The sequence below is a fragment of the Tamandua tetradactyla genome, chromosome 3 (assembly GCF_023851605.1).
Source record: "Tamandua tetradactyla isolate mTamTet1 chromosome 3, mTamTet1.pri, whole genome shotgun sequence".
Classification (NCBI taxonomy): Eukaryota; Metazoa; Chordata; class Mammalia; order Pilosa; family Myrmecophagidae; genus Tamandua; species Tamandua tetradactyla.
The window spans coordinates 154,740,588-154,768,488 of NC_135329.1; the positions used below are offsets into that span (position 1 = coordinate 154,740,588).

Genomic DNA, 27,901 nt, shown 5'->3' on the forward strand with positions numbered 1-27,901 from the left:
TGAACCTTAGTTTCATCAAGCTTAAAATTGGTGGTTGAAGAGGATAACCAGAGCTGTCTCAGAATCTCAGCTTGGAAATGCAAACATTCCAGAAAAATGACAAAAATATTTCTTTTACCCTTTCCTACATATTTACTTTGAAAGCCTTTTCCCAAGAGCCCTAATTACTCTTTGCAGTGTTGACAGATGATTCTCTTTCTTTTTTCCTTGGCTTAAACCAAGCAGTGTAACTTGAATTTGGGAGAGATTTAATGTTACGTATTGCCTCATTGCCTTGTGGTAGGAACAGCTTTAAAGAAGCACAATTGAACAGCTATTGCTGTACATTTAGCCGCAGTTAAGAATGCCATTTCAGATTCTGGCATTTTCCCAGAACACTTCCCATCAAATGGGAATGGCTCAAAGGACAGCGAAGTGTGTCACTATTTTGAACAACATCAGTTCCAGGGAAAGCTTCTTTCATTTCTCACACAAAAATGTTCATGACATGAGTCAGAGTCCAATCCAGTAGCTGATGTCCCAGCCAGCCAGGCGCTTGGGCCACTGGCCCAGTGGTTCATCATCACTTGTCCAGCTCAGCTTCGGCTGCAGTGGAGGCCAGCTGAGCTGCTTCCTCTCAAGTTTGGAGAGATGGCTAAATTGGGAGTGAAATTTTCCACTCTGTATTTTCTCTAGATTTGGAGCCTTTTCAGGGAGATGGGATATAAATGGACACATTAATAGCTACTTTCAGTAAACTTCCTTTCTGTGCAGCTATAAAGCAACATGTTTGTTTGCTCATAAAACTGTAGTAAATAATACAATCATCAGCACTGTAGTTTATTCCAGGGTAATTTTTAAGACTATTAAGTATCCTTTTTTCAGGACAAAAGTAATTAAGTTGAAGATATTTTCTCCATTGTAAGTGGTTTTGTACTTTCAGGACACATTGGCTTGGCATGACTGGGCAACAATGAAAGATACATGTTGACTCGTTTAATAATTTCCTCTGTTCTACTTTGGGTTAGTTTCACTAAATAAAGTAGTGTTTCTCTCATGTCCTCAGAGAATATAGTATTATTTTTAAAGGAAAATCTTAAAATCAAGGTCCCAAGGGCTCATGATTTTCATTATATTTAGCTCTCAAATATCTTAAGAATGTGGGATTCTAACACTTAGGGAAGTTTAGTCATGTAACGTTTTCATATTTAACTTATTATTGTCAAGTCCTACAAGATGGTCATTCAGTGACAGTCATTTTTGGTGATGGGTTGAAGTTTTGAGAAAGCCACCAATTCTTTCAGGAGGCTGAGTGTCTTTAGGTCCTCATTTATAGCCAGTAAATACCTAGCTAAATCTCCTGATGACAAAAACCAAACCAAAACAAAACAAAAAAACAAGAAAGCTAAATCCACATGCTTTATTTAGTCTACCTGTCCATAGGAACTGAAATGAGTATTTCAAAACAAAATTAAGGAGTGGGAACATGGTGCATTGTGAACACATTAAGAATCTTCAGCCATAAGAAGGATAAATGAGCAAAAGAAATGTTACTGAGTTATTGAACACGATAGTACAATTGCTCTGAAATGTAGAATGTTTAAAATTACAGTGGAACATGCAATCAGTGAATATAAGAGTTTGCTCTTAAAGCGCTGAGAAAAAAATCCCTATGACTAGAAGGCCAACTAGGGTTTCAGAAAGGACCCAGTAGCAACTGTTAGCTAACAACAATAATACCACCACAAGCCAGAATCCTTCCTTCTCTTCTCAGGTTGTGAAGAGATACTGACTACAGAGCCCAAAGTGGCAGGAGAGGAGAGATGTTGGGCTCTACCTATGCTGTGCGTCTGTTACATTAATTCACATTATTCACATTAATCCAAAGACTAATATCCTATCTTCTAAACTCATTTATCTCCACCTCTTTCAGTTATCCTGGTACTATTGGTTAATTCAGGTTTTCGGAAATGAACATGACCAGATTACCTCTAGTGAAGGTACCTTTGCTAGGAAGGTACCAGGGGAAGCAGTAAAGCTGAGGAAACCATCTTAACAGGTTTGCTACTAGGACTGCTGGGCTGATGACTCCCGAATTCATATCTCCAGTCCTAACATATCTCCTGATCTTCAGACTCCCATTTCCAACTACCCACTGAACATCTACATTTGAATGCTTTTAGGCTTCTCAAATTGAATCTGTTCAAAATCAAACATGTTGGCTCTTTATCTAATTTATCCTATCTCAAGAAGTCATACTTAGCTGTTGAGAACAAAGGCCTTTGCATAACCCTAGATGACTCACCCTTATCCATTCCATCATTTATTCTTGTTCTACTGATTTCAACATACGTTGCTCATTCGACCACTCTTCATCTCCTCTACTGCTGCTCTCTTGTCCAAACCAGCATTATTTGAGTCTTCTCTACACCACATCAATTTCTCGTCCACTAGTTCCCTTTCTAAAAATGGCATTTGCATCTGTGTGAGTGCTAATTCCAGAATTTTGGGAGTCTCCAGTCCCCCTTCCCTCCCCTACCCTCACTCTGCAACAGTCCAGCCCCAGGCCTTGCAGACTGCAGTGCCTTAGTCTCTATCCTGTCCACCTTCTTTTCTCATCCTGAGGACCCCACCATAACTCAAGTCACAAGCATCTCTGCCCGGATATCCTAGTCCTTCTCCATTCAGCCTTTCTTCTCGCACCTCCCATTTGTTTTTTCCTCTGTAGCCAAACTGAACTTCTTAAAATACAAAAGTGACCATGTCACTTAATAGGTTAAAAACTCTTCGGTGACTCCCTACTGCCCTTGGAACAATTCCCTATCGTAGAACAAAGTTTTCAAAGCTCACTGCCTTATCACTCCAAACAACTTCTCATTTACCTCAGCCACACTGGCAATTTTCAGCTTCTGAATGCATCAGGGTCTTTCCTGGTTCAGAGCCTTTGCTCATTATCTTCCTTTGGCCAAAATACTCTCCTTCCTTTTCCTCGTTTTTCATCTGGCTAACTCCTACTCATCAGTCATGCTCTATATTCAAAGGTCAGTTCCCAAAAGCTTTTCCTAACCATTCTAAGCTCTCCATAGTTATAAACTCCCTACTGATCCTCTCTATCATTATCAATTCCCTGTACATCCTTTATTTCCTTCATTGCATGTAACATATCTATCAATTTATTGATGTCTGTCTCTCCAACTAGACCAGACATGATCTGTACAGCAGCGTGGCTGGTGTCTATATAGTTCATGACAAATCTTCAGATTTAACATTTTTTGTGAAACAAGGATTGCATATAACTATATTTTAAAATACAGTTAAAAAATAATCTACTACTCTAGTGTTGGCAAATGAATCACTTTCTGAAAAAACTTACTTTCTCTCTGGGAAGTCTGGCTATTAGAAAGATCTTGTCTATGCTGAGAATTGTTGATGTGTATTTTGTTGCTAATTTTTAAATGACTGCTACCTAAATATTTAAAGATGTCCTCAGGTCCTTATCTCATCCTCAGTTTCCTTTTTTTTTTCCAGGTTAAAATACCTCGACTCTAATTATGCCTGCATTTAGTCCTTTCCCTAAATTCATTCTTGACCTCCTAATTAACTCCAATTTGCCTATATCAGTATAGAAGCACATCATTCAAAATAAATCAAATATTTATGATGTGGTTTGACCAGAACAGAGTGGACACTTCAGCTATGCCCATTACCGCCTTCGTTTCAGATAATTTAATACTATTAATGCAACCCACAATCTCATTAGTTTTTCTGGCAGGTACAGACATTGTTGACAAATAGTGAGCTTATATATATTCATATTTTCGGGTCTTTTCTTTTCATGTACTGCTTTTAAGCCATATTATTCACCATCCATTTCCCATTTTAAAGATATTTTCTTTTTTAGCCAAAAAACAAGCCTTTGTTGTCATCTCTCTTGAATTTCCTCTTTTTAGATCAGGTTGTGTTACATCAGTATGTCATGGTATTTCTAATCCTGATTCTCTCATCTATTTATTTTCTTTTATCTCAAGTGTGTATCATCCATAGATAAACTTATTTTTGGTATTTTTTATCTAAATCCTTAAACAAATGAAACAGAGACAGAGCAAGGCTAAGACTGAGGGCCCTGCAGCATAGATCTCTCTCTCTCTCTAGATGACACCAAACCCCTTGAATGCTACCATTCAACCCAATCTCAAATAAACTAACCCAATCAGGATTCCTTTCCTTAAGACCGAAGGATATCATGGGCATTCTTGTGAGATACATTTGCATATCAGATATTTGTGTTGATCACATTTCTTTCAACTACAGAGATGAGTCATAAATTTATGTGTATTATGTATAAAAATGACAGAAGTTGAAATTTACATAGTAAACAGATTTACTTTTCTATTACCCTGCGTAAGACAGTGCTTTATGATTACCTAAGTGGAAAGTTCCAAGGATTATCAGAAAAATGACAGCTGACTATCCATGTGCATTTATTTCTTGGTGTTTATATGGTGTTCAGCCTTGTAATTTATAGAACAGCCAATTAAATTATCATTGGATAGCTTGAATCATGTATTCAGAAAAACAAAGCAGGCTTGAATCTTGGAACAGGAAATGGCTGACTCATTTCCACCCCCACTTTGTTGTGTGTGTTTTTTTTTACTGGAATGCAAATGCCTTCTACTGAAGAGAGCAAAGTAAACCCTATCGATTTAAAAGAAAATCTGCACATTAAACAAAGGAGCTGACTGAGAAATAGCTTTGTAGAGCAGAGCCCATTAGTATTACATTACCATTCTTAATGCATGGTAAGTCAGATTTCATTTACTTCTGGAAAGCATCTTCTTCTCCTTCCTTCCCTGCCTTGTGCTTTCTCGTAAAAGAAAATTTTAGTTACTTCAGTGTCCAGAGATTGTTCTTCTGCTAGGCCAAACAGGTCTTCTTTGAATGCTTTGCAGTATTTTAACTCCCATATTGTGTTTCCCTCCAAAAATGACTGTGATCTTGGTATTTTATCTTAAACCACCCTTTTTTTCATGATAAAGTAGTAAATGCAAATAAGGAATAACCCAGACAGGGAAATAAATGAAACTGGCCTCAAAGGAGGGCTGAAGTGGCTTCTGCAGTGGGGTAGATGACAGTAGCCATGTGACATGTAATAGTGACTGATGGGATAAGCTTCAAAGCGAGGAAAGCTACTGATCATGATGGCCGCATAGGACTCAAAACAAAGGGGCATAGTCTTCAGGGCACAAGCGTTCAGGGCCCAAAGCTCAGCCCACCTCTCATTAGGCGCATGAACTTTTAACCTAAGATTCTGTTCACTAGTCGGTAAATGGAGATGACACCTAACACAAGGGATTGCTGCAGGACAAAATGACATGATATGTGTCAATTAAATGCTTAGGACAGGCACACAAAATGAGGAGCTATCTTGATGGATTATGTGACCCTTGGAGAAAGAGGCAGGTACACTTCCCCATTTCAACAGGGCCTGGCAGAGTGGAGGAGTGAGGATGGGTGAGGGACAGAGGAAAGACAGAGGGACTTGGAAGAGAAGGAAGTATCTCTCACGGTCTTGGTCTCATTCCAATGGAACTGAAAAGTCAGGTTTAGAGGTACCTGGTTGGAAGAACAATGTGGGTTAACAAACCTTCCTGGTTTTGCAATATTCACCACTTTTAGCGCCAGCCTCAGGCAGCTTGGTGGAGTTCATCTTTGACATCTTTAACAAGATCCAGGCTTTTCTTCATTTCACATTTCTCCTCTCCTCTGACCCTGTATCCTCTATTTCTCAGCTGCCGAATCTCTCTCTCTCACAGGTATTACATGAAAAAAAAAACTTGCATTTCAAAAAAGCTTAAGACCAAAACTGATAATGGTTACTGGCAATTGGGGACTGCTAAAGCAAATTATAGAATAAATAATTCTAGCCAGACGGTGAGCAGGAAATCATAGCCCATAAGTCTGGACTATAATGAGTAAACCTAGATAAATGGACAACGATAATACTGAATTGTGATCAACTGGCTATTTCTGATTTCAAGCCTCTCATTATTGTGACTCAAAAATACTCAAAAGGAATAGACTGTCAGCTGTAATTTTCTGTTCTCATCACCCCCTGACCACCCCTGACAGTGAAAATAGAAGGCAGGAATAGAAGGTAGCAAAATCTTTTAGCTTCTCCTCATTAGCCCATCCCTACCACACTGTTCTCTGTTTTTAATATTTCTGTCGTTCTGTGGGTAGTCTCCAGGTATTCATCACATTTGACTTTCTTAATACTGGCTGTTTTGTCTGTTCTGACTTAGTTTATTTACTGTGTAGGGTGGTGCTTATTTATGCAACTCAAGAAACATTGAACAGATTTGTAGATAACAAGGAACATTCTAAATATAGACAAGTCTTGTTTCTTTCTTTTTTTAAAGATGAAATATGCTTCTGTTTCCATGTCCACTTCCTGTATGTGTCTTTAATTCCTTCAATTGAATTTTAACTTTCCTTAAAGTTTGGAATGCAGAGGGCAGGTCAGGTAGATGACTGATCTGGGAATGCACCTTTCTTGAAAGTCAGTAAGATGTCTCTTTTTTTTTTTTCCCTTCCCTAAATAGACATTGAGAATTAGTGAAGCAAAAGGAAAATGTCAGAAAGCATGAGTAGATTTCATATTTTATGGCTTTATTATGGATTATTAGGTAAAGAGTTCTAAAAGGAGTTTAGATTTTAATTAAATCACAAATTTGAAATTTGGGACAAGTAACTGTTAATCTCATGTCATGCTACTTAAGCAATTGAGAAGGAGAACAGCATTTGGCCACATGGTTCCCCTCACTTTTTTTTAATACTGTATATACTTAGCAACTTTCAAATGCATATTTTTATTTACATCCCTCTGTATTTTTTCCTGTCTTAGAAGCATGGTAATTTACTTCTTCATTTAGTTTGAACAGATGAATAAAAACTTTATGTCTTCAGGTCCTTCAGAAATATGAGAATGGAAAAATTCAATTATGTAATCACTAATAATATACTGTAACATATCACATATGAGCCTCGACTATGTATCAAACCCTGCATTAAAGTGGTAAGGATACAGAGTTGAAAAGCAAAGTCTCGGCTCCCTGGAGACCAGTTTAGAGAAGATGACACACAAGTAGAAAGCTGCATTATACCATGGTAAACCTTTTAATAAGGGTTTAAACCAAGCTATCAGAGGATGTGAGGAGAACCATACTAGGCCTGGTAGGCAGAGGTGATGTCACTTTCAGATCACAGATGGGACTGTCTTATTTTTTTTCTAAAAAGTAAGGCATGGAAAAATGGAACACATGGCTCAACATTTTCAGTTGCTCCATTCTCCTGCTAATGCCATCTTGTAATGTCATTAAGATGATGCTATAATGCAGAGAGCTAAATCCTGCATGAATTTTGTTGCCATGCAAAGTTATAAATAGGTCCCATGCTACTGGGGACTGTATCATATACCCGACAAAAAATATGCTTAGCTCTCAACCCCTGCTCCTGTGGGTGTGAACCCATTTGTAAATAGGAGCTATGAAGATGTTATGAGTTAAGGTGGGCCCAAACTGAATGAGGGCTGGCCTTAATCAAATGTGGCTAAAGTCCTTAGAAGCAAAGGAAATTGATTACAGGAGGAGAAAAGGCATGGGAAGCAGCCAGAAGCTGGAAATCAATGGAACGTGGAAGAGAAAGGAAAAGATGCTGCCATGTGTACTGCCATATGATAGAAAAGCCAAGGAACCCCAAAGATTGCCAAGAAGCCAGAAGATACCAACTTCAGGAGGAAGCAAGTCTTCTAGCCTCTGAAACTGTGAGCCAATAAATCCTTGTTGTTAAGCCAACCCATTTTACAGTTTTCGTTTTTGCTGCTGGGAAATTTATATACCCTCCAATGGGGGCATTTGGAAATCCTAATGTATTAGAATTGCATTTGAAAAGTTCCAATTCACATTTTGTCTTTCCCATTAATGCTATTTTTAAGACAGAGTAAATCCCAGCGCAAATTCTACTTTTTAAAAACAAACTTTATTTTTAAGAATAGTTTTAGATTTTTGAAAAATTGTCAAAGTGGTAGACTTCCCATATGTCCTATAAGAAGTTCCCCCTATTATTTACATCTTATATATTAGTATGGTATATCTTTTACAATTAATGAACCGACACTGATACACTATTATTGATTAAAATCCATAATTATTCATAGTGATTTAGTTTTTAACTAGAGTCCTTTTCCTGTAATTCTCTGTTACATTTCCTCAGAAAAAGTGTCTCTTTTTCTGAATTGTACTAGCTTCTGGCTGTGTCCAAATCTCCTTTCTTTATAAAGCCTCCTGTCACGTGGATTGAGCTCTACCCTCATTCAATTTGGCCACATCTAAATAGGGTCTTTAAAGAGCCTATTCACAGGCCAGTGCACACTTTAATAAAAACATCTTCAAAGATCTATTGACGAATGGGGTTCTCTCCGACAGGAGTGTGGATTAAGAGACGAGCATGTCTTGTGACAGCAAAGGATGAGTAAGATCCTGATAGAGAAGGATGAGGGGTGGATTCTAGGCAAAGCGCTAAGGCACAGAATGTGAAAGAGCATGTGAGTCTGAAAATTAGTAGACTGTGAGGTCAGTCCTTGCGGGGGAGAATACTATAGATGTTCTGGGGACTTGTCAAAGGTCTTATGCTTCATACCCTAAAGTGTTGAGATTTTATCCTGAGGTAACAGAGCACTTCTAGTAATTTCCGAGAGTTACTTGCTATATTACCACAGACTCTGGAATGCTCTGAAAATGGCAGGGTGGTGGGAACAGGTAAAGAGCAAAGGAATTGATTTCATTGAATTAATTTTTTAAATGAGGCTACCTTAGATTTTATTTGTATAGGTTCATGTGCCTGTTTCCAGTGTTCTAACTTACATAAGGATAGCTAACTCCCAGCACTAGACTTCCCTTATTTTTCATTAGTGAATTTAAGACGTTCTGCATAATGGTTATGACTTGCAGTAAGTTGAAATACTCCTCAAATTATCTTCTAAAATAAATTAATTGAAATCCAATTGAGAATGTTATAAAATGGCATAGTAAAATTGAGAAATTGGTTCTCATTGGGACAAAATTAAGATAGGATTACATCCTTTGCAAACTTGCATAAGTCTATACAATCTTCTAAACATTTTCCCTCTTAAAACCTTATATAGTTTAAAAAAAACAACAACCAAACCTTATGTAGTTCAGTTCTTGCCTGAACTTCCAAAAATAATTCCGTCTGTAAGATAATTTGAATAACAGTTTCATTAATTGCTTTCTCATTAGGTTATCATTCTGAAATAACCTATATCTCAACTGTGGCAGAGCTGACTGCATTCTGTTAAGTGTTTTTTTGTGAGACAGTAGAGGTTATTAGCATTGCTGCCAATCAGTCTGCAAGAATTTATCAAACCTGAACTCTGCAAAGCCAAACAAAATAACTTCTAAGTCCTAAAACACCTGAAGTCAAATTTTGAGGGAGGTTAACAAATTTGCTTCTTTTATTAAGAGGAAAAATGCAAAGGAAGAATAAGAGTATCCAAAAGTTTTAACTCCAGGAAATCAGAAGGCCTATAACATAAAAATCAAGCAATAAGCATTGCATTTATGATTTGTATTCTACTTTACAACTTTTCTGGTATAATTAACTGTGGCAGCCAGGCTGTGCTTTCCTTATCCTTGACATACATACCAAAGCTAGTTTTTTTATTTAACAGAAATTTTATGCACCTCACTCTGGAATAACTTTGTAATATTTTATTCTCAAAACCAAATTTAAAATGGGTTATTGACTTCCACAACCTTTCTTAGGGGAAGGCTCTCACAGGTTCACATCAATTTAACACCCAAAAGACAATCTCAATTTTAAATACAGCTGGAACCAGAACTGAGAAAGATTTTCAGAAGCTTGAAATGACAATCAACTTGCCCCTTCTGAATCACAGGCCATCACGCACTCAGTCTATTATTAAATATTTAATTCTTCAAAGTGTATTTGTCTTCCTAGACACTGGCAAGCTAGAGGCAAATGTAAAAGGAAGTAAAACAGTAGCAATAACAACTAAAATAACTTCAGGAGAAATGACAGCAGACCCTCCAGGGAAGAAGCAAAACCATTATGACTTTTATATAACTTCATTACTGCAGCGGACTAAAAATGATCAAAACAGTGACCTAGAGTCACTAAGAAAAAAGTTGCACTCTTTTTAGTACAATGTGCGTTTTTAAAGGTGGGAAAATATATGTTGAAAGATTTAAAATCCTACAAATTTTTTTTTTGGAATTTTTACTCCTGTAATATGTGTTCCACATTATAGGAAAATATGGTGCATGCCCTCTTGTCCTTTCTTTCTCTGAAGTTTTGATGCCTGCTCTTGATGTCTGCCATGGCCACTGGATTACCAGATGTGTGACACAAGAGGGGCTGGGGAATGATCTGGAACTCAGCAGCTCACGAGCTGACTTCCTGGCCATCCAAGGACATTAGGATGGATGCAAAGGCAAATTTGGCCTATTTAGCAATTTTGGCTAGGTCAACACTTTAACTCCTACATGCAGCAGAAGTTGCCTTCAAAATCCTTTTTGGAAATCTAAAGGAAAGGACTGACTTCTAAGGCTTTCTTCTTTTGCTACAAAGCATTTCATTTGGTATGAAAAGTTGAAAAAGTCACCTTGAAACAATAAAAGGTATTTTTATTTATCCTGTTGGATGATGAGCTCCTGAGACAAACCATCAGTGCATTAGGTATTACATCATTACATATAAACAAATTAAAATTTTCTTTGAATGATCTATCTTAGAAAAATAGAGTAATAATATTTATCTTTCACACCATGATAGTTGAAGAAATATTTCACTGAATTTTAAGTACTAGCTGACTATTAACCCTATGCAAGACTCTATGTCCATTTCATGTTAAACTATTAAATCTCAATATCCTAGTTCAAGTTTTGAAAAGCATTTTTATTTTGGATTCACTTGATGATTTCTGGGTTATCAATTTTATTTCTTAATTTACAGTAGTTGTGTGGAAAAATATATTTCATGTATTGAAAATTACTACTGGAAAGAAATGTTAGCATTATATAACAATCTGTCTCAAAATAGATTTTTGTATGGCAAAAACACAAAATTTTTGATAAATAATTTTAAATGTCTTTAAATTTATAAATATGTATTTATAAAATGAGCATCTGTTTATAGTTTTAGGTTTTTAAATTTAGTCCCAAAGGTCATTTTTTTCAAATGTTTGTCATGAAACAAATTTATTCTGTTATTGTGGGAATTACTCTGGATCTTTTAGGATAGTTCTTAGTATTTCTAAATGTACGTATAAATCAAGGATTTTGAATTTTTAGAAGAGTGGGCAGATCCTTCCATCAGTTCCATATTTTTAAAAATCACAAACAACAGTACCTGCTCTCCCTGCCTTTGAGTTGTTCAAGGAAAAATAAATGTGACAAATCAGGTCAGGAGGATGGAGGGAAGAAGTATATGGGATCTGATATATATATACTCCTCTTTCATGCTTTTAGCCCCATTGGCGAAAGAAGTTGATCAGAGCTCTCCCAAATCTGCCAACCTCAACCACTGTTCCTTGATATAATCCCCTCTCTAAACAATACATTAATTAACAGTTGTGCAATCATTTCCTTCAACATATTTTTCTACTGATCTAGCTCAATTGTGCATGCCTGTAGGGTCTTGTTTAGGTTATTCTTCAACGATGCATTCTTTTTTTCTACTATTAAGTAACCCAACTGGATTTTAATAACACCTTTAACTCCCAGCATGAAGAATATAGGAGAGAGATTCAGTTGCCAAAGATCCTTAGCCTATTTGAGGGTGTTGATTGGCACATGCTTCTTTATTTCAACCTTATTCATCTTAAACATTGTAAAAAATAACAATATAATTAATTTATGTGGGATTCCTTTGAAGATGATAGGCAAAGTATCATGTTGCAATTATTAATTAATATTCTGTAATTATTTATGAAGCACATATATGCCTCCTAAAAGTAATCAAAATAAAGACAAAATGTCTCGGTTACTTTCAAATTAAGAAAGAAGCACAATATGAATTCTCACTTGTAAAAATGAAGACTAAAACTCTCCTGTATGAACTCAACCCCAAAGCACAGCAAATAGTTTTAAGTTTCAGATAATTAAAAAATTGCTGCATTAAGCTACCTGTATGTAAGTAACATGAAATGCCATGAATTTAAATATTTTTCTTGGATTGAGAAATATTTTCTAAGAGCTGAACTAAAATAATAAAAACACCCACTTGGTCTTAATTTTTATAGGAATAAATTTTAATTAACACATCCATATAATGAAGTTAGTATGAAAAGTATTCCAAAAGTAAATATCACACGGCCTCATCGATAATGCCAAAGCTTTCTCTCATCTTAAAATTAATTAACTGTTGAATCACTACAGGTCCCATATTTTACTTGTAAGACCAAACCAAAGAATTCTTTGCATTTATATCAGCACCCCTAGTTTGCTAGACAGTCATTTTAATACCTTCTGATCACCGAGATAAATGTATTTTTTCGTGTAATTATGTAATTACTCAATGGACCTACAACACATCCCAGGGACCCACTGTGTGCTGTGTAAATAATGTTCTGTTTTACCCCTGGTAATTGGCCAGTAGATCCCCACGGGAGCATTTTGATCCCTTAAATAAATACTACATGGGTAAGGGGAGGTTGACTCACTATTTTCCTCATTGGCAGTAACCCCCCAGAAGGGCTTTTTAAAGTTCAGAGCTTTCATTTTAAAAAGAACAAATTGCTTGTGACTGTACAGCTCCCCCTACTGGTTCACAAACTTTAAAAAGAACAGGTACAAAATAAGGTATGAAAACGGGATTAAATGAAAATAATGAGCAATAGTCTTCTCATTTTTATATTTCTTAAGTTTTGAGTCACCCTAATCACTGTGTGTCTTTAATCTTTCTATCATGAAAGAGTAGCTTTTTGCAGTATAAAGCAGGTTCTGGAAATGGTAGATATTTTTCTGAACAATCATAAGCAAAGTAAGCGTTATGAGTCTACCAGCCCCGCTTTGACAGTGGTCTTCCTTCATCAAGCAAAGGATTACTTACAGGGGGCCTTAAGATACCTTTTCTCTGTATAAGGAGGTGGCAAATGAAAGGTGCAAGGAAATGGATGTCTTTTTTCAAATTGACCAGTTAAAATCTTGTGCAGCTCATGTTTATAGCATTGATGACCATCTCCACTTTGGTGTAGGCAAAGCGTAGCAGAGAAAGAGAAGGCTGGAGTTGGAGAAATATGAGCCTGAATACCCGCTGTGACATTTAACATCTGGGTAGTCATCTTTAGGTATTTATCCTCTCTTTTCTCCTCCTCACCGAGATCATGTTCTCGGAGAGTCATTGTTAAACAAATTATGTGCAATGCCTGGTATGTGGCAAGTGTGTATAAATAGCAGTTAACACTAATTCTGAGAAATCTGAGTTTCTGCCCCAACCAAATGATTGAGAGCATCAAAAAGAAATTTTCTTCCAAAACTCTTCAGAGTGTAGCCACATGGCATGTATTTAAACATATAAAATTATTGGTTTTAATTAAAGAAGTAAATATAATGTGACTTCAATTATAGTTACAATCAAATCCTATTTATTTTTCATACGAAGATAAGAACAAAAATCTGATTGACCTTACAGAATTGTAGGTTCCAGAAACCATTAAATCAGGCTATAAAAGCAGCCAAGTAAACAGTAAATTCTGATGAAAAGGATTTAGAAAATGAGTTGTAGAGACTCTCATAGATTATTACAAATAAATTTATCTCTTTGATAGCTCTCTGTTACTAGTCATATAGTAAATGTATTTATTTTAGTATATTAATTTTGTCAAGACAATAAACAAGGGTTTTAGAATCAAATAGGCTAGATAAGGAAAACTGATCTAAGTCTAATGTTTTGTATTTTCTGGGTGACACTGCCTTCAAGGGATGTTGTGCTGTCTGTAGTTCCATCTACACAGGGTGGATGTGTATACTCTATTATCAGGAAATAATATGATAATAGAGGCAGTGCAAGTAGTGGCAGAAGTACACGAATCTGAAGGCAAGCAATCTGAATTTGAACTCTGGCTCCCCTTAGCTGTGTGATCTTGGAACAATATCTCAAAGCCTCATCTGTGCCTCCTTTTCCTCGTTTATAAAGTGGTGGTAATAGAAGCATACTAGCTTCATAGGGTTGTTTTGAGGATTAAATGATTCTCAGTGCATGTAAAGTACTAGAAAAGTGTCTGTCACGCCTGTTTTGGTTAGCTAGTGACTCCTAAAATTCTGTCTCTAGCTCAGGCCAGTTTCACCTAAGTTACACATTCCCAGCTGTGAATGCTGTCAATAGTTTACCCACAATGGCCTACTGCACCTTAAGCTCAAGCCATCTAAAAACTACCCTTGTTTACACTCACAAACTGGCACCACTGGATCTCCCAATTTTTATAAATGGCATCAACATCCCGCATTTGCCAAATTCAAAGCAATGATGTCATTTATAACTCTTTGTTCTTTGTTCTAAGTCTAATCAACTTGGGCCTATGGACTGTGCCCCGAGAACAAGTCCACTTGTTCTATTTCCACTACTCCTTTTCCAGGCTAAGACCTCTTTAACATTCATCCAGACGAGAAATTGACTAACATGGTCACAGTGTAAATCATAGTACAGATCACATGCCCCCGAGACATAGCTCTATCTACATAAACACACATATATTTCAGAAATCAAAAGAATGACTGCATTTCCTTTAATTCAGACATAGATACATTTTAGTGGAAAATTATGGAATATAATATACATAAGACAATGCCTTATTCAATGCTTCTGTATATAAATTGACAGAGAAAGAAGCTTTAAGGGGTAAATTGGGATAATAGTCACTATGATTCTAATCTATAAAAAGCAAACTAAATCATAGAGATCTGGCATTGATTCTGTCTAGTAATTGTATAGCTTTGGCCTCAGTTTCCTTATCAGTAAAATGTGACCTTGAGTAAGTTATTTAATTTAAACTCTATGATTCTACAGATGATGCTTAGTCATATATAAATTGGGGTTATCCCTACCTATAAGGTTGACGTAAAATTAAATGAGAAAACCATATATGAAATGCTTCAACAAAGTACCATGATCCTAATACGTGTTCAATAAATGCTAGCTATTAGATGTAATTTTAGGATCAAATTGACACCTTCTCTTTAAAATTCTTGCACCCATTTTAGTGCTTCATTGTGCTAGGCTGTGTGGTTTGGGCAAAATGTGTGAAATCATGAGGAAGAACTTGCATCTGAGATATTAGCTGCTGTTGGGTAAACCCTAAGTATATTCTTTCTGAGCCTAGTGCCCTCTAGTGTTTTATGAAAAGGAGATAGAACTGTGTTGAAAGAATTAAACACATAGTAAGCACTAAATAAATGGTGGCTATCACCATTATATAAGGTTTTTTTCAGGTCTCAGTTTCAAGCTGAATTGAATGGGTGCTGTTAACCTCTATTCACTCTTCATTCAAAAAGACTTTGCAATTCACTATAGTGCAGAACTTATTGAGATGGCAGGCCAGAAAGCATTACAGAGTTTCAATGCAGAAATCTCTTGAAATCCCTAAATATCTATTGCTAGAATAATCAACATATATTTAGCACCTTTTGAGTGTTGAGATTCTGAAGAGTTGGATTGGATGAAAGTGCTCTCACTAAGTGAGAGAGCCTTAATTCAGAGATAAAACTAGCAAGGTTAAAGTAGAGGTGAGTATTGATAATTTCTGGGTGCTGTTTCCTTTTAATGTGCCATCAATAAAATTTTCCACACTTAGCAGCAATTATATGGAAAAAACTGCATCTACGGTGTGTAGCTGAAAAGCCATTCAAACAAATTTTAACATACACCTAATATTTAGCATAAAATCATATCCATCTAATTATGGCCACACATTTGTTTATTTTGCATATTACCAATTCCTTACACTGCCTATTAAGTCATACATGCCATGGAGGGAAAAAAAACCCTCATATGCAGAATCACTTTTAATGAAAAAATAAAGTTCTAAACCACATGTTCTTTTTTTTTTTACAGATGCCTTTTTGTTTTTAGTAGTTTAAACAAACACAGAGCTATTATTTTGACAAAGTGGAGATGAGCAGGTTGAGACTTGAGCAGGATTATATGTTGCCTTGGCTTACCACAAGGAGATAAAAAAGCATTTTTTGACTTTAGGGGGTTTATAAGCTAGTCAGAAATTTTCACTGTATCGATGAGAGGGACAGAAACACACTTGTAAGGCAACAGATGAATGCACGCATGTGATATTGGAAGTTATTTGATAGAACTTTTAACTGATTAGAACTTACCGAGGTAATCAAAGTGGTTGGGGTTAGGAAAATATTTTGCAGCAACGTGTCACTTTATTAAGGATTCAGATTAAGTCAGACAAAGTCAAGGAGCATCATCTCTAAAGAATATTTCCAAGTTTATGTACAAAACCATGGTTGACAAGTTACCCTGAAGGACCAAAGGACCAGGTTTACTGAAAAATATAGAAGGTCAACAGGGTAAGAGAGCCTAAGTCATCAGGGAGGATTGATCCTAAACAGAGCTCTGTTCCACCACCCACATTGGCGCCACTGCTGCCTTTAATGGCCCATGTCTGAGTCCCAGAAGAAGAACATGGACTCAACAGTGCAATAATCAATAATCAATAATAATAAGACTGATTATTCTACTAGTAGCAATGTAAAGATTTCAAGAGATTGTAAGAGTTGTTTTGGTAAACACTCTGCCAGATATTGAAGGCCTAAGTAGCATTATTAGTGGACCCCTCTAATCAACCACAACATAAAAGGACAAAGGGTATTATTCCTACTTTGTCCCAGGCCACACTCTACCTTGGTGACAGATGGACTCCAGTTGACAATGTTTTATGGAACAGAAGTGGACTAAATGGGAAGCTGTAGCACTTAATGGAGTCTGGTGACACCAGGTGGGAGATCATAGTACTTGTGGGACAGAATCAGTACACCCCAACTGAAATACACATATTTGTGAAATCATTAATATTTACTCCTTGGGAAGCCTGAAAGTCTTGGGACAGGACCCAGGATGAGTGGATTTTGCAAGGAGCCTTAGGTGGGTCCAAGAGTCAAAAGAAAAAATATTTGAGTAGTATTGATAATAAAGTACTATTGGTTTTTCAGGTTGATAAAGTAAAGAAAAAAAAAAAACAACTTTAAGATTAAAATTTTCATATCTCCATTTGTTTATAGGTTTTTGGTCTGAGTCTTCTAATTGACTGAGTTGAATAATTATTTTGAAGGTGCAAATTAATTTTTCCTTATCTTATATACTTATGAAATGAAACATACCTCCTCCTCCAATAGAAGTAAATGGCTTTGTATGTTTGTCCTTAAATTATAGGAAGTGGGTAGTTGCTAAAAGTTTTTTCTAAAATATTCATCGATATTTTTATGGAGTTTTATCCCTCCCCATGGTGGTATAATCATGAATTTGGGTGTCAAAATGGCACTTCTAAAAGATAATTAAATTCTGGTTCAATTCACTTTAGACAAAATGGGAAATGTCTGTTTTCTATTGCCTCAAGCTTCTCACACTAAAAACAATCCCTAAAGAATTTACTGTATGTAATGTTTTGGCTGCCTAAGGCAACTGTCTGCTCTGACTGTATGAGAAAATCGACCCCAGTTATATTTGTTGAAGTTCAAATATTTGTTATTTCCTCTATGAATAGGCTACGCAGCAACATGACACAAGGGAAACTTTTCAAACAGAAAAGGGACAGATAAGAAAGTGATAACAAGCACGTTTGGTCTATTTTGCCCTCCAGTATATTTTAGGTTTTTTGTCAAATGAAAGTATATTGATGAATACATTAAAAAAACTCAAGATGGATCATAGAATAAAACATTTTAAATGATACCACAAAACCTTAAGACAATATGGATATATATGTAACATTGGGTTTGGAAACATAAATGTATCTCCAAAGTATATTTAAAATATAAATGCAAGGTTGAGATAAGAACTTACAAAGAAACAAAAAAATGAGAAAGAGGACTATAGAAACAAATAGGAAAAAAATTCTGAAAACCAAAGCATTATAGAAGACAAATGGCACACTAGAAACCTTGGCAGACAAATTATTGTTGTTATATTGAGCCCTCAGAAATCAAGACATACTAATGGTTTAAAAGAAAATTGAATAAAAATGTAAGTTGACACTTAATAGCAAGATATATAAGTGCCCTCCAAACAAAAAAAATCATCTTAACTCTCATTCATAATTAAAGAAATATAAAATAGGATATATATATATATTTAAGTTATATTTCTAAATATAGGAATATAAAACAAATCTACCAATTTAGACTTTCTCTTTAAAAGAATAATACTCAAACTTTTTGTGGGCATTGAGAAAGAGACACTATGCATTGTTATTGCAATATAAGTCAGTACCACTTTTGCAAGAAACAGACAGTTCTTCAAGCCTCTTGTTAAAAAATTCTGTATTTTTGAATCTGTTCTAAATAGATTAAAAATGAGAGCAAAAATGTGATATTAGAGTATACACTACAGTGTGAATAACTAAGAAAATATACCAAATGTCAATGAAAAGGTTAAATAAATCACAGTGAATTTGACGTATTCATAAAGCATGAGTGTTATTTTTGCAAATATTTAATCACATGTGAGAAGTGACAAAAGAAGCATTAAGTGAAAAAGACCAGGTTCACAATTATACCTGTCTTATCTGTCACGTGCTTTCAATTTTATAGAGAAAATGAAAGGGAATAGAGTAAATATTAGAAGTGTTCACTAATATAACAGAATGCTTAAAACAAGATAGGAACGGAAGGATTAAACGACGAGGGCTCAATATATGTCCACTATATCAATGACTACACACATACAAACACATGTATCACACAAACATATAGAAAATTCATTAGTTAATTCAGCAGCTACCTATGGAAAACTTGTATGACTGGTACTGTTTTGATGTTCAGACATAATGTTTAGGGAATAAATTGTTCTTCTCTTTTTCTTGTCACACAAAGAATATAAACTTTCTCAAACAAGTTCTAAAGTGATAGAAATGTGTATAAAGAACCTCTTTTTCCCTTCCCTCTGTCAAGGAGAATTTAGATTGTACTAACTTAGATATTTCTTAATATATAGTTAAGATATTACTATACTTAACTAGTTATATTCTGAATCAGAATTAGCTCAAGGTCTATATAAAAGCCAATGGGAGAATTGGTGGTATTGTACAAGTTAATGTTTGTAGAGTTTGAAGAGTATTTATTACTAGTAGCTGATCAGCTACTACATATCATTAAGAAGGTCTTCTGTTAAAACTACCTTTTGTTTCTCTATTTATACTTTTAATGATTTTTCTGGTCTTTCCCCTACCATACTAAATCTTACAGTGAACTTCCAGTCTTCATCTTACTTGGCAGCATTTGACACAATTAATCACTTTATAGAAGTGATGACATTCTTTCCTTGGCTTCTGCATACCACATATGTTTTTTTCTCATCTCACTAGTTCTTTTTTGTCTCTTGTTTTTTCATCCTTCTCTCTCAGATCTCTGAAGGTTATTGTGACCCAGGGGCCAGCTTGGGTCCTCTTCTCTTTCCATATTCACCCCTTTGTTGATCTCATCCAGTCTCATTTCTCCAAATAACTTTATATATTCCAGATGACAACCAAATTTATATCTCTAGTTCATTTCCTTCTCTCAAATTCCAAACTCACGTATCAGATTTCCCTGTATAACTAAGAAATATTCACTTGGATATCAACAGACATCTCAAATTTAACATGTCTCTAACAGAAGTCCTCATCTTCTTCTTCCACCTCCCACCCCCCCACCCCCACCCTCCCACCCCCCCAACACCCACCCTCCCACCCCCCCACTCCCCACCCCCCCACTCCCCACCCTGGCAAAAACAGAACATACGCCTCCTGCAGTTGCTCCGTCACAAACTTTAGAGTTTTCCTTGACTCTAACTCTCACATTTCACATCCAATCCACCAGAATCATGTTGGCTCTACTTCTGAAATATATTCAACTACTTCTCACAAGCCTTTTTATCACCATATTTGTGCTATCTTTATTTTTCACCTGGATTACTGAAAAGATCTCTGTTTTCATTTTTGTACTGTCTATTCTTAATGCATCAACCAGGGTGATTCTTTTTTTTTTTAATTTTGTAACATAAACATTTTTTGCTTTAGTCTCACACAGAAGGTGACATTTTAAAATATTAATTACCATCTATTTTCAGTACCCTGCAATAATGACATTCCTTTGTTCTTCCTCATGCAAAAACATTTTTAAAATTATACCTTGTACATTTCACTGTTATTATACACTCTAGGCATTCCTAGATTATACCATCTCAATCTTTAACATCTATCTTTCTGATTTCAATATGTCCCCAGCCCTCCTCCCTCTATCCTTCTCACATGCAGCTTCATTCAGTGTTTTAACATAATTATATTGCAGTTAGGTAGTATTGTGGTGTCCATTTCTGAGTTTTTGTATCCAGTCCTGTTGCACAGTCTGTATCCCTTCAGCTCCAATTACCCAATATCTTACCCTATTTCTATCTCCTGATGGTCTCTGTTACGAACAAAATATTCCAAGTTTATTCACTAATGTCAGTTCATATCAGTGAGACCATACAGTATTTGTCCTTTAGTTTTTGGCTTGTCTCACTCAGCATAATGTTCTCAAGGTCCATCCATGTTGTTACATACTGCATAAGTTTATGCTGTCTTAGCTGCATAATATTCCATCGTATGTATATACCACAGTTTGTTTAGCCACTCGTCTGTTGACGGATATTTTGGCTGTTTCCATCTCTTTGCAATTGTAAATAATGCTGCTATAAACATTGGTGTGCAAATGTCCGTTCATGTCTTTGCCCTTATGTCCTCAGAGTAGATACCTAGCAATGATATTGCTGGGTCATATGGCAATTCTATATGCATCTTTTTGAGGAACCGCCAAACTGCCTTCCACAGTGGTTGCACCATTTGACATTCCCACCAATAGTGAATAAGTGTGCCTCTTTCTCCACATCCTCTCCAGCACTTGTCATTTTCTGTTTTGTTGATAATGGTCATTCTGGTGGGTATGAGATGATATCTCATTGTGGTTTTGATTTGCATTTCTCTAATGGCCAGGGACGTTAAACATCTCTTCATGTGCCTTTTGGCCATTTGTATTTCCTCTTCTGATAGTTGTCTGTTCAAGTCTTTTTCCCATTTTGTAATTGGATTGGCTGTCTTTTTGTTGTTGAGTTGAACAATTTTTTTATAAATTCTGGATACTAGACCTTTATCTGATATGTCGTTTCCAAATATTGTCTCCCATTGTGTAGGCTGTCTTTTTACTTTCTTGATGAAGTTCTTTGATGCACAAAAGTGTTTAATTTTGAGGAGTTCCCATTTCTTTCTTTCTTTCTTCAGTGCTCTTGCTTTAGGTGTAAGGTCTATAAAACTGCCTCCAATTATAAGATTTATAAGATATCTCCCTACATTTTCCTCTAACTGTTTTATGGTCTTAGACCTGATGTTTAGATCTTTGATCCATTTTGAGTTAACTTTTGTATAGGGTGTGAGATACGGGTCCTCTTTCATTCTTTTGCATATGGATATCCAGTTCTCTAGGCACCATTTATTGAAGAGACTGCTCTGTCCCAGGTGAGTTGGCTTGACTGCCTTATCAAAGATCAAATGTCCATAGATGAGAGAGTCTATATCTGAGCACTCTATTTGATTCCATTGGTCAATATATCTATCTTTATGCCAGTACCATGCTGTTTTGACCACTGTGGCTTTGTAATATGCCTTAAAGTCCGGCAGTGTGAGACCTCCAGCTTCGTTTTTTTTCTCAAGATACTTTTAGCAATTCGGGGCACCCTGCCCTTCCAGATAAATTTGCTTATTGGTTTTTCTATTTCTGAAAAGTAAGTTGTTGGGATTTTGATTGGTATTGCATTGAATCTGTAAATCAATTTAGGTAGAATTGACATCTTAACTATATTTAGTCTTCCAATCCATGAACACGGTATGCCCTTCCATCTATTTAGGTCTTTTGTGATTTCTTTTAACAGTTTCTTGTAGTTTTCTTTGTATAGGTCTTTTGTCTCTTTAGTTAAATTTATTCCTAAGTATTTTATTCTTTTAGTTGCAATTGTAAATGGAATTTGTTTCTTGATTTCCCCCTCAGATTGTTCATTACTAGTGTATAGAAACACTACAGATTTTTGAATGTTGATCTGGTACCCTGCCACTTTGCTGTACTCGTTTATTAGCTGTAGTAGTTTTGCTGTGGATTTTTCAGGGTTTTCAACATATAGTATCATATCATCTGCAAACAGTGAGAGTTTTACTTCTTCCTTTCTAATTTTGATGCCTTGTATTTCTTTTTCTTGTCTAATTGCTCTGGCTAGAACTTCCAACAAGATGTTGAATAACAGTGGTGATAGTGGACATCCTTGTCTTGTTCCTGATCTTAGGGGGAAAGTTTTCAGTTTTTCCCCATTTAGGACGATATTAGCTGTTGGTTTTTCATATATTCCCCTTATCATTTTAAGGAAATTCCCTTGTATTCCTATCCTTTGAAGTGTTTTCAACAGGAAAGGATGTTGAAAATTTTGTCAAATGCCTTCTCTGCATCAATTGAGATGATCATGTGATTTTTCTGCTTTGATTTGTTGATATGGTGTATTACATTAATTGATTTTCTTATGTTGAACCATCCTTGCATACCTGGGATGAATCCTACTTGGTCATGATGTATAATTCTTTTAATGTGTGGCTGGATTCAATTTACTAGAATTTTGTTTAGGATTTTTGCATCTATATTCATTAGAGAGATTGGTCTGTAGTTTTCTTTTTTAGTAATATCTTTGCCTGGTTTTGGTATGAGGGTGATGTTGGCTTCATAGAATGGATTAGGTAACTTTCCCTCCACTTCAATTTTTTTGAAGAGTTTGAGCAGGATTGGTACTAAATCTTTCTGGAATGTTTAGTAGAATTCACATGTGAAGCCATCTGGTCCTGGACTTTTCTTTTTGGGAAGCTTTTGAGTGACTGATTCAATTTCTTTACTTGTGATTGGTTTGTTGAGGTCATCTATTTCTTCTTGAGTCAAAGTTGGTTGTTCATGCCTTTCGAGGAAGTTGTTCATTTCATATACATTGTTGTATTTATTTGCATAAAGTTGTTCATAGTGTCCTGTTATTACCTCCTTTATTTCTGTGGGGTCAGTGGTTATGTCTCCTCTTCCATTTCTGATCTTATTTATTTGCATCCTCTCTCTTCTTCTTTTTGTCAGTCTTGCTAAGGGCCCATCAATCTTATTGATTTTCTCATAGAACCAACTTCTGGTTTTATTGATTTTCTCAATTGTTTCCATGTTTTAAATTTCATTTATTTCTGCTCTAATCTTTGTTATTTCTTTCCTTTTGCTTGCATTGGGGTTAGTTTGCTGTTCTTTCTCCAGTTTTTCCAAGTGGACAGTTAATTCCCGAATTTTTGCACTTTCTTCTTTTTTGATATAGGAATTTAGGGCAATAAATTTCCCTCTTAGCAGTGCCTTTGCTGCATCCCATAAGTTTTGGTATGTTATATTTTCATTTTCATTTGCCTCGAGATATTTACTGATTTCTCTTTTAATTTCTTCATTGACCCACTGTTTGTTTAAGAGTGTGTTGTTGAGCCTCCACATATTTGTGAATTTTCTGGTCCTTTGCCTATTACTGATTTCCAACTTCATTCCCTTATGATCTGAGAAAGTGTTGTGTATGATTTCAATCTTTTAAATTTCTTGAGACTTGCTTTGTGACCCAGCATATGGTCTATCTTTGAGAATGATCCATGAGCACTTGAGAAAAAGGTGTATCCTGCTGTTGTGGGGTGTAATGTCCTATAAATGTCTGTTAAGTCTAGCTCATTTATTGTAATATTCAAATTCTCTGTTTCTTTATTGATCCTCTGTCTAGATGTTCTGTCCATTGATGAGAGTGGAGAATTGAAGTCTGCAACTACTATGGTAGATGTGTCTATTTCCCTTTTCAGTGTTTGCAGTGTTTGCCTCATGTATTTTGGGGCATTCTGGTTTGGTGCATAAATATTTATTATTGTTATGTCTTCATGTTGAATTGTTCCTTTTATTAGTAGATAGTATCCTTCTTTGTCTCTTTTAACTGTTTTACATTTGAAGTCTAATTTGTTGGATATTAGTATAGCTACTCCTGCTCTTTTCTGTTTTTTATTTGCATGAAATATCTTTTCCCAACCTTTCACTTTCAACCTATGTTTATCTTTGGGTCTGATGTGTTTCTAAGATGTAGACAGCATATAGAAGGATCCTGTTTTTTAATCCATTCCGCCAGTCTATGTCTTTTGATTGGGGAGTTCAATCCATTAACATTTAGTGTTATTACTGTTTGGGTAGTACTTTCCTCTACCATTTTGCCTTTTGTGTTTTATATGTTATATCTAATTTTCCTTCTTTATATACTCTTCTCCACACCTCTCTCTTCTGTATTTTCATATCTGTCTCTAGTGCTCTCTTTAGTATTTCTTGCAGAGCTGGTCTCTTGGTCACAAATTCTCTCAGTGATTTTTTTTCTGAAAATGTTTTAATTTCTCCCTCATTTTTGAAGGACTATTTTTCTGGGTATAGGATTCTTGGTTGGCAGTTTTTCTCTTTTAGTAATTTAAATATATCATCCCACTGTCTTCTTGCCTCCATGGTTTCTGCTGAGAAATCTACACATAGTCTTATTGAGTTTCCCTTGTATGTGATGGATTGCTTTTCACTTGCTGCTTTCAAGATCCTCTCTTTCTCTTTGACCTCTGACATTCTGACTAGTAAGTGTCTTGGAGAACGTCTATTTGGATCTATTCTCTTTGGGGTATGCTGCACTCCTTGGATCTGTAATTTTAGGTCTTTCATACAAGTTGGGAAATTTTCAGTGATAATTTCTTCCATTAGTTTTTCTCCTCCTTTTCCCTTCTCTTCTCTTTCTGGGACCCCCACAACACATATATTTGTGCGCTTCATATTATCATTCAGTTCTCTGAGTCCCTGCTCATATTTTTCCATTTTTTTCCCTATGGTTTCTGTATCTTGTTGGATTTCAGATGTTCTGTCCTCCAGTTCACTAATCCTAACCTCTGTCTCTTGAAATCTACCATTGTAGGTTTCCATTGTTTTTTCATCTCTTCTACTGTATCTTTCATCCCCATAAGTTCAGTGATTTGTTTTTTCAGACTTTCCATTTCTTCTTTTTGTTCATTCCTTGCCTTCTTCATGTCCTCCCTTGATTTATTGATTTGGTTTTTGAAGAGGTTTTCCATTTCTGTTCGTATATTCAGAATTAGTTGTCTCAGCTCCTGTATCTCATTTGAACTATTGGTTTGTTCCTTTGACTGGACCATATCTTCAATTTTCCTGGTGTGATTTGTTATTTTTTGCTGGTGTCTGGACATTTAATACCTTAATTAGTTTATTCTGGTGATTGCTTTCACTTCTCTTACCTAGGGTTTTCTTGCTAGATGAATTTGTTGTCTATCTGTTCTTTGACCTTCAGTTCAGCTTTTTCTGGACCTCTAGCTTAGGTTTTGTTTGACAGAGGATAATTTTTCAGTTCTTGTTTTCTTGTTTCTTGCCCTGCTTGTATGGTCCCTTTTCCTTCCCCACCCTTTGGAGGGTCTACCGTAGGTATTATAGACTCCAGCCAGGTTTTCCTGAACTTAACTGGCCTCCTATCAGGGGGAAGGAGTCACCTGCCTCAGTTTTCCCTGAGGGTGAGACCCAGCAGGTTAAAAGACTTTCCTGTGAAGTCTCTGGGCTTTGTTTTTCTTATCCTGCTCAGTATGTGGCACGTCTGCCTGTGGGTCACACCAGCAAAAAATGTTGCGGCACTTTTAACTTTGGAATACTCTCCCTGCTGGGGACATGGTGGAGATGGAGGAGAGGTTGTAGGCTGGTTTTAATGGCTTCAAATTGCCAAGCCCTGGGGTCTGAGTTCCTTGATGGAGGGATTCCACCTGAGTTGGGCTTCACCCCTCTCCTGGGGAAGGCACAGGTGGGGGACAGCCCTGAAAGCAGCCCATTTCTGCCTATGCCTGGGGCAGTTGAAGCCTGAGAAGTACCGTCGTTGAATCCAGAGGCTGCCAAGTCTCCGTAGAGACACAGCCACTAAAGCCTCCATTTCCTCCCCTTTCCTCTTTTTCTGTGAGCCCAATAAGCGACTTCTGCCTTGACCGGGTTTAGAGTCTCTTTCTTTTCCCTTTGGGAAGCCGCCTGTTGGGGAGGGGTGCCGGGCGCCAGCCGCCGCAGCTTGGGGAACTCACAGTTTTGGGGAGGCTTGCAGCCGGTCCAGCTGATCCTGACTGGGGTACGCTGCGTGTCCGGTCACTGATGTGGCTCTTGGAGTTGTTCGGTACCGCTTCTGGTTATTTAGTAGTTGTTCTGGAGAACGAACTAAGACGCGCACATTGCTAAGCTGCCATCTTGGCCCCTCCACTCCTATTTACCCAGGGTGATTCTTTATAGCCCTTTAACGACCTATGAGGCCCAGGGTCTGATGCCTGTAACCTCTCTGACCTCATCAGCTACTGCTCTCCCACAAGCTGAGCTCACTCAGTTTCAAAAATAATGTTGCTTTTGTTGTTCCTTGAAGATGCAATCACTCCTTGCCTTTATGCTTTTTCGCTGACTGTTTCTTTTGCCTGGTACTCTCTTCAGAGTTCTGCATGGCCAACTCCCTATTGCCTTTAAGTGTTTTCCTAATGGGTCACCTTCTTGATGGAACTTAATTTCACTATCCTATTTAAAATTACAGCCAATCATATAATCAACAATCCCACTTCTAGATATATATACACCCCCAAATAATTTTTTTTTCCTACCTGCTGAGCCACCGTGGCCTGCCCCCACCCCCAAATAATTTAAAACAGGAACTTGACAGATATTTATATACCAATATTCATTGCAACATAATTCACAATTAGTAAAGACAGACGCAACCCAAGCATCCATTCCTTAACAGATGAATGAATAAACAAAATGTGGCACATACATACAATGAAAATAGTTCAACTGCAATGTGAATGAAATTCTCATATATGTTCCAACATGGATGAATGTTTTTTTCTCTTTTGATTTTTAACTTTTTTTATTGTATAATATAACATATATGCAAAGCAAAGAAATAAAAAAGCAATAGTTTTCAAAGCACTCTTCAACAAGTAGCTACAGAACAGATCCCAGAGTTTGTCATGGGCAACCATACAATCCTATCAGATTTTTCCTTCTAGCTGCTCTAGAATATAGGAGGCTAGAGGACTTAAATATTTTTTTTATCATCACAATAAACTTTTTTCCTTCTTTTTTTGTGAAAATTAACATATACACAAAAAAGCTATATATTTCAAAGCACAGACCACAATTAGTTGTAGAACCTATTTCAGACTTTGACATGGGTTACAATTCCACAATTTTAGGTTTTTACTTCTAGCTGTTCTAAAATACTGAAGACTAAAAGAAGTATCAATTTAATGATTCGGCATTCATATTCATTTGTTAAATCCTATCTTCTATGTATAGCTCCATCATTACTTTTGATCTTTCCATCCCTCTCTTTAGGGGTATTTGGGTTACGGCAATTCTAAATTTTTCATATGGGAAGGGTCTGTCGCTAATGCGGGGTAGGGAAATGGAACTATCTGATGTTATGGAGAGGCTGGGCTAGGTTTCAGGACTTACCTGGACCAGGGTCTCATCTGGGGGTTGTAGGTTCTGGA

At 36.3% G+C, this 27,901-nt stretch overlaps 1 protein-coding gene across 1 annotated transcript in view; it reads left to right on the top strand.

The window, feature by feature from the left end:
* The window catches only part of PPP1R1C (protein phosphatase 1 regulatory inhibitor subunit 1C), a 153,304-nt gene that overhangs the window by 76,253 nt on the left and 49,150 nt on the right, over positions 1-27,901 (top strand). The window lies entirely within an intron of this gene.